Raw genomic sequence first — 11336 nt, 5'->3', positions numbered from 1 at the left:
ACCCCAGGTGGGATCTGAATTGGATCCCTAGGGCTCATAAAAAACAAAAACAAAAACAAAACAAGCATAGTGGTATGCACTTGTAATCTAAGCTCTGAGGGGTGGGGCCAGGTGAGATTTCCTGAGGCCCAGGGACCACCCAGCTTAACCAGGCCAGCAAGACACTGCGTCTGAATTGGTGAGAACTCGAGTCTCTTGTGGTTGGCTGCTCTAACCAAGAGCCACAACCCAGCATCTGCAAGAAAGGACAGACACTCTATCCCAGGCCTGACAGAGAAAGGTAAACAGTATCTGAGAAATAATTCCTGATGTGTCCTCTGGTCCCTATATGTGCATCTATGTGATTGCCCCACCACCCCCATCACACACACACTCATGCACACAAAAATGAATTCCTCTTCTCTTGAAAATTAGAAAGATGTGCCAACAGAACATTCAGCCCATCTCTGCTATCAACATCAGTTCATCTAAGGTCAGAAGTAGCTCCTGTAAATGGAGCCCATGTTCTATCGTATTATGGCTCCTGGAGCCATCTGAGTTTGTAAGATTATACAGTGATTTACCCGGAGCTAAACCAAAGCTCATTCTGAAGCTATGAGAAGCCAGAATTAGAAAGTGGCATTCTCTGGAGGAGGCACGGCACCCACACGCTGAGTTTGGATTTATGTCCCCGAGACTGGGATAGAATTCCTGTCTTGTTGCAAGATTGTGGTTGCAGCTCTTGGTTACAGCAGCCACAGGAGATTTAAACTGTAGCCTTGGACTTCCCTTCTGATGTCTTGCTTTGTAGTGACTGACAAAGAAGTATGCATGAAGGCAGTCACAGAACCCCAATTTTCTGTCATTTCCCTTCCAATTCTTCCAGGGTTTTGAATAAGGTCCTGGTAACAGGAGGGAGGAGATGATTCAATATTCTCTGCACAGAGCGGATTCCCAGGGTCAGCTGGAGGAAGATGCTGACACCGCCCACACGCTACCTGACTTTGCTAATGAGCATCCTAGGAATAGGCAAACTCCACCTCTCACTGCTGAAAATCAGCATCTACCAGCAAGGAACCGGATGTCTCATCTCTACTGCATCAGCGGCAGTACCTCCCAAAGGTTTGGGAGAGGAATTAGAAGATAAGCCCATCAAAGCCCACCTAGAACAGTGGGAAATTTCACTCAGTCAGTGTCTAGTTCTTTCCACATTGGTGGTGAATGGCTTGCTCTGTGGTGAGCCACCAGTTCAGCAGCTGCTCTGTGTACCTCTGAAGGATATCCCTGTGAGACGTGTGCCAGTGCTGTTCAAATGTCAACAGCAGCCTCTGCCATCAGCTAAAGGTCAGCAAATGAGTCCTCTGACATTTGGGGTCTGCAGGGGCGAGTGAGTTCTGCAAATGCCTGCGGTGCCGGGGCACACCCTTCTCACTGCCCACAAGGCCAGGTGTTTGCAGATGCAGAAGCCCCACTGGTGGATTCAGGGGTGACCCAGGGTTTCACTGGGCTGGTGAGTACACTCTCACACACAGTGGGCAGACCTGGTCATTTTTGTTTGCCCTGCACGATAAGTTATATCTCCTGGTTTTTATTGTCTGTCTTGAGGATATCATTCAAGACAGCCAGACATTGTCTGAGAAGTGATAAAAACATAATACAACCAAGAGGTCTCGACCCCAATAGATAATGTTACTAATAGGTACCTTCTGCTGTGGGAGAGAGCTTCTGGGGAGGAGGAGCCACAATTCTGCTATCTTGTGTCCACTTCTTCCTAGGGACACAAGTGAATCCAATGCAGGATCTCAGGCAAAAAACCATGCCCAGGAACATCTTCAGAGAACTGGTTCGGTTTATAGGGGTGGGGGAGGTATTTATGTCCCTAGGGAGGTGGCTAGGTTCTCTGCAACGAGGTTTCTGTGACAATGTACCATTGACCTTGTCAGAGGTGTTGGAAGCTGCTTCATCTACATACTCAGGGACTGTAGAGAGGAGGGGAGCCTTATAAGATCAAACAAAGAGAGAAGCCTGAAAACTGTCACATAAATTATTACTAGGATTGATGCTGGGGAAGATGGCTTTATGGAGCCATGTTGGGAGCAGGGAGATAGTCAACTCCTACCTTCCTCATGTGTGAGGTATCCGGGGTTGAAGCTCCCTCAACCAACCCTTTCTCCAGAACCCTGGGCCGTTACGGTCCCGCTCAGATCCATCTCCTGTCTCCCGTGGAGGGTTGTGCTGCAGTGGCTTATGTCCTCTGGGATCCTGCCTGACCTTGGAGTCTCCATGCTGATCTCCGAGCTTCACACTACCACTCTGCTTTAACAAAGTAGAGAACCGTAAACGGGAACAGAAACATTGTACAGATGCGCTTGGCTTTTCTCTCCAGTGTTGCAGAACTATACGTTTCAAGCTTGTGGCTTTGAGGAATGATGACAGATGTGTGGTTTGTGCCAACTTCCAAGAATTTAGGGCCAATTCTAGGAGGGAATGAGGTAGCTAGGATTTAAATATAGCAGCACATCACATCTGCTGAAGCAGTGGGACCGCCTACGGAAAGGGCAAAGCAGGAGTTGGGCTATGGACAGTTACTCCTTTTCTATGTTACTGCTTTCCCATGCAAGGCCATCTTCTGGGATTTAGACACCTCTTGGGATTTTAGGTTGATAAAACTCCCTCCGACTTATAATGTCCACAAAGAACAATGAGCCTACTGGCGGCGACGCATGTTCACCTTGCCTGGGAGAACATGCTAAAACTGAGGGCTGACCATCCCTATCCCTTTACTATAAATTTATCATTGGCTTCCAGACTCAGCATGCTTCTATAAGACCTCTCCTGATTGATAGGTTCCCATGCATCCCATAAAAGACCTCTGCTGATAGGTTCCCACTGATTCCATAAAAGACCTCTGCTGATAGGTTCCCACTGATTCCATAAAAGACCTCTGCTGATAGGTTCCCACCGATCCCATAAAAGACCTCTGCTGATAGGTTCCCACCGATCCCATAAAAGACCTCTGCTGATAGGTTCCCACTGATCCCATAAAAGACCTCTGCTGATAGGTTCCCACTCGTCCCTTAAAAGACCTCTGTTGATAGGTTCCCACTCATCTCTACGGTAAATCACTCAGATTCACAGTCACTTCCCTCTGATCCAGTTCTCTTTTCTGCTTGACCTAATTTGCATTGCAAGATTCAGGTCTCAGAATTCTGGGTTGGCTGCCCAGCCCTCTCCACCCCATCTGAGTTAGGAGGTTGGCACTCACATTGGTGTGAGCCTCTGTGTCTCTGGCCCGGAGTTAACTACACGCTGAATTGTCTTCTCTGTGAGCTGGGATCCTTAGTGGGGCAGGAGCCTCAGCCTCTCTTCATGTCCACAGTATAAAGTTTGTTGTTATTGTTTGTTTGTTTTTCTTATAAATTTGAATTTAATTTTTATTCCAGTTGCTATGCTAATCTGAAGGTACAAATGGCCAAAAATAATGAAGAAACGTTGCCTGTATTGGTTTCCAAGGATGCTAAATTACCACTGAGTGGCTTCAGCAGCACATTGACATTAGTTCTGGAGGTTGGAAGTCCGAGATCAGTATGTAAGTGGCTTCGTCCCTCCTGAAAACTGTGAAAGAAGATCTGCCCCACGCCCAACCCTTGTTTCCAGTACTTTCTGTTCATTTTTAGTGTTTCTTGGCTCATCAAAGCATCTATACCTTCATTTTGACACAGCCTTGTCCTCTTATGGGGTGGGTGTCCTTTTAAAGGATGTCAGTGAGATTGGACTACAGACCACTCTGGTGACTACCATTTATCTGTAAAGACTTTTCTCCAAATAAGGCTCCATTGTGGAGGACAGAACTTCAGGCTATAAACTCTGTGAAATATAACCCAATTCATAGCATTGTCAGGACGAAGCTTGCAATTCAGCTGAGGGTGGAGATAGTGCAGAATGAGGGGGCACAGACGGTCACATGCCTTCTGACCCAAGGACACGCTTGATCCTAATGTCATGAACAAGTCTTCCTGTGAATAGTGACGAACTTCTGAGGGCAGAGGGACAAGTCAGATCTATACATGGCATGAGAAAGGAAGAGAAGTTCAGACTCAAGTGAACAGCATGAGGGGGCATCCTGAGGTAAGGGAAAACAGGGCTCCTTTGGGAAGATTGCAGAACTTGGTGTGAACGGAACACAGCAAGGGGTCGGGAGAAGTGTGGAAAATGGAAAGGAAGGTGGGGCCTTGATGGGTTTCCTTGTGTGCAACACTGGACTTCATTCTAGAGTGGGGGAAGACTCACCAAAGGGTTTCAGACAGTGGAATAGCCTGATTAGTGCACAGCCTTCAAGAAATCTAGTGTTGTACGGAAACAGATCTGTGATGAATTCAATGATACTCAACAAACACACTAACTACAGGGACTACAAGTGTCTGAGGACCTCTTGTCCTTGAGGGAAGGGCTATCAGGAAGGCCATGAGGCATTCAGTCAGTCAGGGATGGCTACTAGGTAGTGTTGGCTCAAGTTCTTCCCAAGTAGATGGGGTCAACAAGATGCTACTCAGTTGCTCTTCGGTGTTTCCTGATTTGAACTTAGAGCTCATGTTTTCATTGTCGTGGTCACTGTCATAGCCACCATTATTGCTGCAACAATACAGTAGCGGACTGAGCAACATTGTATGATATCAGAATCATAGAAGCCAGCTATGAGGGTGTCATATAGAGTGTCCCTAAGGGCGGAAAATGGGAAAGAGCTTTCGTTCCCGGATACCAGTTATCGGTTACTTTTATCACTCTGTGATAAAATACCCAACCAAGACAAATTAAAGAAGGAAGGGTTCATCTTGGCTCACACTGCAAGGGGACCATCCACCTCCATTATGGTAGGTAAATCAAAGCAACAGGGGCTTGAAGCAGCTGGTCACATCACATCAACCTCAGGAAGCAGGAAGAGCAAGCTTTCCCCTTTACACAGGCTAGATCGATGCTCTTGGAATGATGCCCCCACATTTAGGATAGCTTTTCCAATGTCAGTTAACCTAATTAAGAAACTCCCTCGTAGGCACACCCAGAACCCAACACAGTTGGACAGTTTTCACAGTTGTGTTGGGAGCCCTGTATCTTAAATGCCATTAGGTTCTGTCAATTTTCCCATATAGTTCATCACATTAACTTAGTATTCATTAAATGAATGGAGATGATGGTTATGAGTAGCGGTAGTAAGAATTCTTTATTGCCATGATGTAAACCTGAGAGAACAGCTGATGATGGAGGACGATTTATTTGAGGTTATGGTTTCAGAGGCGTTCCATTCATGACCGCCTGGCACTTGGTCTCTGAGCCTGTGATGAGGCAGAAGACTATGTCTGGGGAAACAGTGTGTTGGGGGTAGGGAGAGAGAGGGAGAGAGGGAGAGAGAGAGAGGGGCAGGCACACACACACAGAGACAGAGAGACAGACAAACACACACAAAAGAGAAGAGAAGAGAAAGACAGAGACAGAAACACACGATAAGGGGGAAAAGAAGAGAGAGAGACACACACACACGTGGTGGGGGAGGAGAGAGGGAGACAGACAGAGATAGGAAGACAGACAGATACACACACATAGGGGAGGGAGAGAGACAGACACATGCATGGGGGAAGAGAGGGAGAGACAGACAGAGACAGAAAGAGACACACACAGGGGGAGAGGGGGAGAGACAGGAGAGAGAGAGAGGAGGAGGACGAGGACGAGGAGGACGAGGAGGCTTGGGATATTATGTGTCTTACCTGGACACTGGACATGCCCCGTGTGACCATTCCCTTCACTATGCTGTGTGCAAAGGTAAAAAGGAGCTGGCAAAGTTCAGGTGTTAAACCGCAGTGGAATTAGGAGTTCGGCACAAATAAAGTGTGTAACTAGACACCCCAGTAGTACCTTTTTAGACATAATATGGTTATAGTAGCTGTGGATGCTCTCATCTGTTGTTTTTATTGTGTTCTACAATTGCTTTCCCCCACATTACTACAAGGTATTTTTTCTGCTTCTTTAACAATGGATAATTTGATATTTTATATACAAATACAGTGTATTTCAATCACATCTGCACCATTCCCCCTGGCTTTCCCTCCATCATATCCACAACTACCTGTTTTCTTATTATTATTTTATTATTTTATAACCCAATGAGCCTAGTTAGTGTTGCCCATGTGTGCAAGGGGGTAAGGAATCAACCCGCCTGTGGCCACACTACTTAGGGAAATAACTCTCCTTTTCCCGACAGTCACTGGCAGTCAATGACTGCTCAGCTAGGTGTGGGGCGTCCTGACCCTCTTCTCTCTGTGCAGTGCTGGACTGCTGACCAGCTTGGGTGTTTGCAGGTCTGTGGAGGCAGCCGAGGCTGCTGTGAGTGGATGAATGCAGGGCTCTGTCACCTCCACAAGATACCGCTTTACTTCAGCGTCCTTCAACCTCTGGCTCTCACAAGCTTTCTGCCCCATGTTCCACAATATTCCTGGAGCCATACAGGGAAAGATGGAGCGACTCGGATGTCTCCCTTCAGACTGAACACTCCCAGGCACTTACTCTCTGCACTCTGACCAGCAGCTGTCCAGTGCCGGAAGTATTCATATTTGCCTGGTTATTCTTGAGATTGGTTCTAGCAGTGAAGTTACTTGGAGCAGTTTGACTGGTCGGTTGGTTTTTCTGAAGCTTGATTTTATGCTTTCTCAGAGAAAGAACAGTGTTAGTCCAGGGATAATACGAAGGCCAAATTCCTCTGAGACTTTTCAATTACATTTTCCAGAACTGGCTTGGTGGAATCCTAGTTCCAACTCATTATGGTCCTCAGAACTCATTATTCCTCTGCCCCAAGGCACATCTTTCTCCAGCTGTTCTGGTTTCCCTGGAGACATGCCATGATCAGCATTCAGCTGCTACCTCAAGGATGATCTCCAGAACTTTGTTGCTGTCTCTGTGTGGCACTCCTCTCCTGTCCTGTCTTCTGTCCTTCAAGCTCAACCAACCCCTCAGATCCCCATCGTTGCCCATCTTGGGGAGTCTGCTGGGCTCAGGCAGACACACTTTCCAGTTGCTCAGTGGATACACGGTCCCTTGGCTGTCAGCTGGATTAGCCATGTGACTCACCTTCTCAGACAGCTGTAGCCTGACAACTATCAGAAACGTCTCACACATATTTTGTCCATCAGATGGAGGGCAAGGTCTGGTTTCTGTCACTCCATCACGTTCATACGTGGATGTCAATTTGTGCCCCAGTTATGTCCCCAGATTCCTCTGTACGTGCTCAAACCTCCAAGTCGTTGCATGTCTGCAAATACCTGTCACTGTTACAAAGGATATCTTGGCTGTATATATAATTCTCGGGTTACAATCCTTTCCTTGTAGTGTTCTAGAATGTTCCCTGGTGTTCTTTCTGATTCAGTGCTGTGGAAAAGAAGTCAAATGGTAGCCAATTTGTCCTTGTATATAGTGTGCTCTAAATGTTAAGATATTATAAACACGCACACACAGACATACTCACACACCCTCCCAACTACCCTTTGGAATTGGGAACTTTTGAAAACTAGGCTGTGACTTAAGGAGATGGCTCAGTGAGTAAAGTCCCTGATAAACAAGCATGTGACCTGAATCTGGATACCCATCACCCACATAAAAGCAGGGCATAACCATATGTGAGTAGAACCCTGAACTGGGTGTGTGGAGAAGGTGGGTGTAGGTGGATCTCTGTCACTCATTGGCCAGCCAATATAGTGTAATTGGTGAGCTCTAGCCTTAAGAAGTGCACTGGAGGGAAACCTGGAAAGATACTCAAAGCCAGCTCTGGCCTTCCATGTGTTTGCATTATTCATTTGGGAATACCTGCATGCACACACCTGCATGAACATATGCAATCATTGTGCATGCACACACACACACACACACACACACAAGAATATACACATATTCACACATACACGTATACAAACAAACACACATATACATACATATATATAATCATTCACATATTTACACATGCATGTACACACATACATGTATATACACATATACAAATACACATACACCCACACATACACACATATACACGCATATATACATATACACATTCATTCATATACACATATACAAACGAACACATACACACAGATGCATATACACATTCACACACACATATAAGTACATACACACACATTCACACATACACACTTATACAAACATATATACACATATACATACATATATACAAACACATATTTGCACACACACACATATACAAGTATATACTCATACAAATACACATATACACATATATAAACATATGCACACACATACACACATATACAAACATACACACATATACACAAATATACAAACATACACATATTCACACATACATATACACATTCACACATACATACACATATACAAACATATTCATAGTCACACACACATATACAAACATATACATACACACACACACACACACACACACACACACACACACACACGATCACTCTAGGATGGCACCTTATTTTTCCTGCTGTTAATGCCTCCTAAGGAAAGCATCTCAGGAAGGAAGGGTTCATTTTGGCTCAGGGTTGAGGGAAAAGCTCATCGGGTGAAGTCAATCAGGTGCAGATGGAGCAGGTGGTCACAGCACATCCACAGTCAGGAAGGAGAGTAGCGAATGTCCCCGCTCAGCCAGCTTCCTGCTTTCATGTGGTCTAGGACCTAAGCCCAGGGTGTGGAAGCCCCTACTTCAGGTGGGTTTCCCCACCTCAATCAGACCAGTCCCCGACAGGCGTGTTCAGAGCTAATTCAATCTAAATAACCCTCTTGGTGCCTGTAGACCTGTCTCCTAGCTAAACTACACACGTGGTAAAGAAGCACAGCTAAACCACCACGAAAACTTTTGTCCTCAAAACATTGTGTTTGGATTTAGCGTTCCCTTTGTCTATATGATAATGCAATATGCCAGACACCATGTGCAATTAATAAACACAGCACCATTTTAAAAGTTGGAAAAAAACCTCATGGTTTCTCTGGTCCCAGGTATGAGACTAGAGGTTTGTATCACGTGTTGATTTCCCGAAAGTATCCTCCAAGTAGATGTTTTCCTTGGCATATCTCTGTTTTAGAACTATCGTTCCTTCAAGTTTTCATGGCCTTCCTACTTACTTCCAGCTCATGAATACAGTCTTGGTTCCTATCATCATGGACTTTTTTGAAACATTTCCTCCTTCTGAATGTCATTGTGGTTGGTGCTAACCGTGGTTTGGGGCTAGAAAGATGGTTCAGTGGTTAAGAGAACTTATTTTCACAGAGCACCTGGGTTCAATTCCCAGCACCCACACAGTGGCTCGCAACTGTCTGTAACAGTTCTAGGGAATCCGAGATCTTCTTCTGACCTCCACAGGCACTGAATGCATGTGGTGCACACATATACATTCAGCCAAAACACTCATAATCCATATTTTCTAATGCTTCTCTAAGAAATTACCATAAACTTAGTGGATTTAACTAACCCAGATTTATGATGTCATATTTATGGAGGCCAGAGGGTTAGACATGAATCTCTCAGGGCCAAAGATCCTGGCTTGATTGCCTCTGGAGGTTCCAGAGGACAGTGCATTCATTCCTTGCTTCTTTAAGCATCTAGGAGCTGTCAGCATTCCTTAGTTTTTGACTGATCCACCCCGAGTTCCCTATGAACTTAGCACCTCCCATCCAAATCCTTTGCCTCCTTCAGACAAAGACCCTTGTGGTTGTATCAAGACAATACAGCCTTGTCTCATTTCAAGATTTGTCACTTCCTCGTATCTGGAAAGTTACTAATGATCTCAGAGATTATATGTATTTAAATATAGGTATCTACATTTAATGTAGGGTCTATCATGGATCCTTTCCTTCTCCTGACCCATGTTGAAATCCTCATCCCTCGTATGATGTAGCTAGGAGGGGGATCTTCTTCAAGGTAATGAGATCATGAAGTTGGGGCTCTTATTAATGGGATTGGCACCATTATAAAAAGAGAGAGAAACAACTGTCCAGAAACTGTCACGGAAGGACATTGCAAGGGAGCTGTTAGTAAACTAGGCATGATTCTTGCAGATAATCCAGAAAGCAGAGCCATCTGTCCTCACCCCACTCAAAATCTTCATACAATGTGGAGCTTAAAGACGGACTCAAGTGAAACCCACGATAGAAGGTCACCTGTGTGCTGAATACCTGTGTTGTATCTTTCGGGGGAGTGGGGAGGGGCACTGAAGGTTGGAGGGCTTCTTCCGGTGTGATGAGGCACACTGGGATTTCTTTGGGAAGGACGTGGCTGTGGCTTTTGACCCAGTTTTCTGGCCTTCTTGTCTAATAGCCTACAGACACCTAATAACAGCCACAGTTAACCTCAGCTGTTGTTAACCTTAGAGACCACTGACTGTTGTAAACACTGCTAGGAGGCTTGTGTTCCACTTCCTCCTTGCAGCCATAGTAACCATTGTTGACTGATCCATGCTTGAATGACTCCTCTATGAGGGTGAGATTTAAATAAACACATATGCCACGTAAAACAATCCAAAACAAACAAACAAAAACGATTGCCATGTCCAGAGGGAAAAAGAGCCCTTTGAACTTTACTGGACATGTTTGGAAGTAGAATGTTCCAGAAAAAAACTTTTATATGATACAACATGTCCTGTCTGACGACTTTGCAAAATTGAAACCACGTATAGAAAACTGTCACTATCCCGAAAAGGGATGGAGAGGTACTGATTAGTGACATTATAGACAAAACACTGGTTGGCCAGCAACTGTAGGGGAACTGACCGAGTTCGTTCTCATAACTGCCTTATAGGTAGGTAATCACATAATCTTTGTTGTCAACTTGACTGGGTTGGAGCCACATAGGAGATTTAGCTCTGGGTGTGTCTGTGAGAGAGTTTCTGGAGAGGTGTAGCTCAGGTAGGACGACCTGACTCTGAATGTAGGCAGCATCTTTCCCTGGATTGGGATCCTGGATGGAGCACCAGGCTTCGTCTCTCTCTCTCTGCTTCCTGACTCTGTGTGATGAGTTCAGCTGCCTCCCCCTCCTGACGATATCCTTCCATACCATGGTGGATTACATCCCTGCAACCCATGAGCCAAAATAAACCCTTTGTCACAGCCGTAAGAATCACAGCACACTGTTTTTCAGATGAAAAAGTTAAAGCTTACTAAGCTGACTGAGCCTCATTTCAAAGCTGGACAGAATGGGGTTGGCACCTGGACCCCCCGACTGACAACAGGTTAGACCCTTATGTAAAGCGAGTTCACCTGGAATTTCCCTGGCATGTTTGCTTATTCATTTGCCTGCCGGATTTTTAGTCCTAGAGCCA

General features: G+C 45.4%; 1 long non-coding RNA gene across 1 annotated transcript; it reads right to left on the bottom strand.

Moving 5' to 3' along the window:
* Positions 1–5171: 5171 nt before the first annotated feature.
* On the bottom strand, positions 5172–10678 carry LOC134482380 (uncharacterized). Its single transcript, XR_010058392.1, has 2 exons — positions 10195–10678; positions 5172–7392 (listed from the first exon to the last, which is right to left on the bottom strand). It is a non-coding gene; the product is annotated as an uncharacterized LOC134482380 (long non-coding RNA).
* Between the last annotated feature and the right edge of the window lie 658 nt (positions 10679–11336).

This window comes from Rattus norvegicus, chromosome 16 (genome assembly GCF_036323735.1).
Source record: "Rattus norvegicus strain BN/NHsdMcwi chromosome 16, GRCr8, whole genome shotgun sequence".
NCBI classification, from domain to species: domain Eukaryota; kingdom Metazoa; phylum Chordata; class Mammalia; order Rodentia; family Muridae; genus Rattus; species Rattus norvegicus.
The sequence above is the reverse complement of the archived record's forward strand: the minus strand, read 5'-3'. Positions and strand labels throughout refer to the sequence as shown.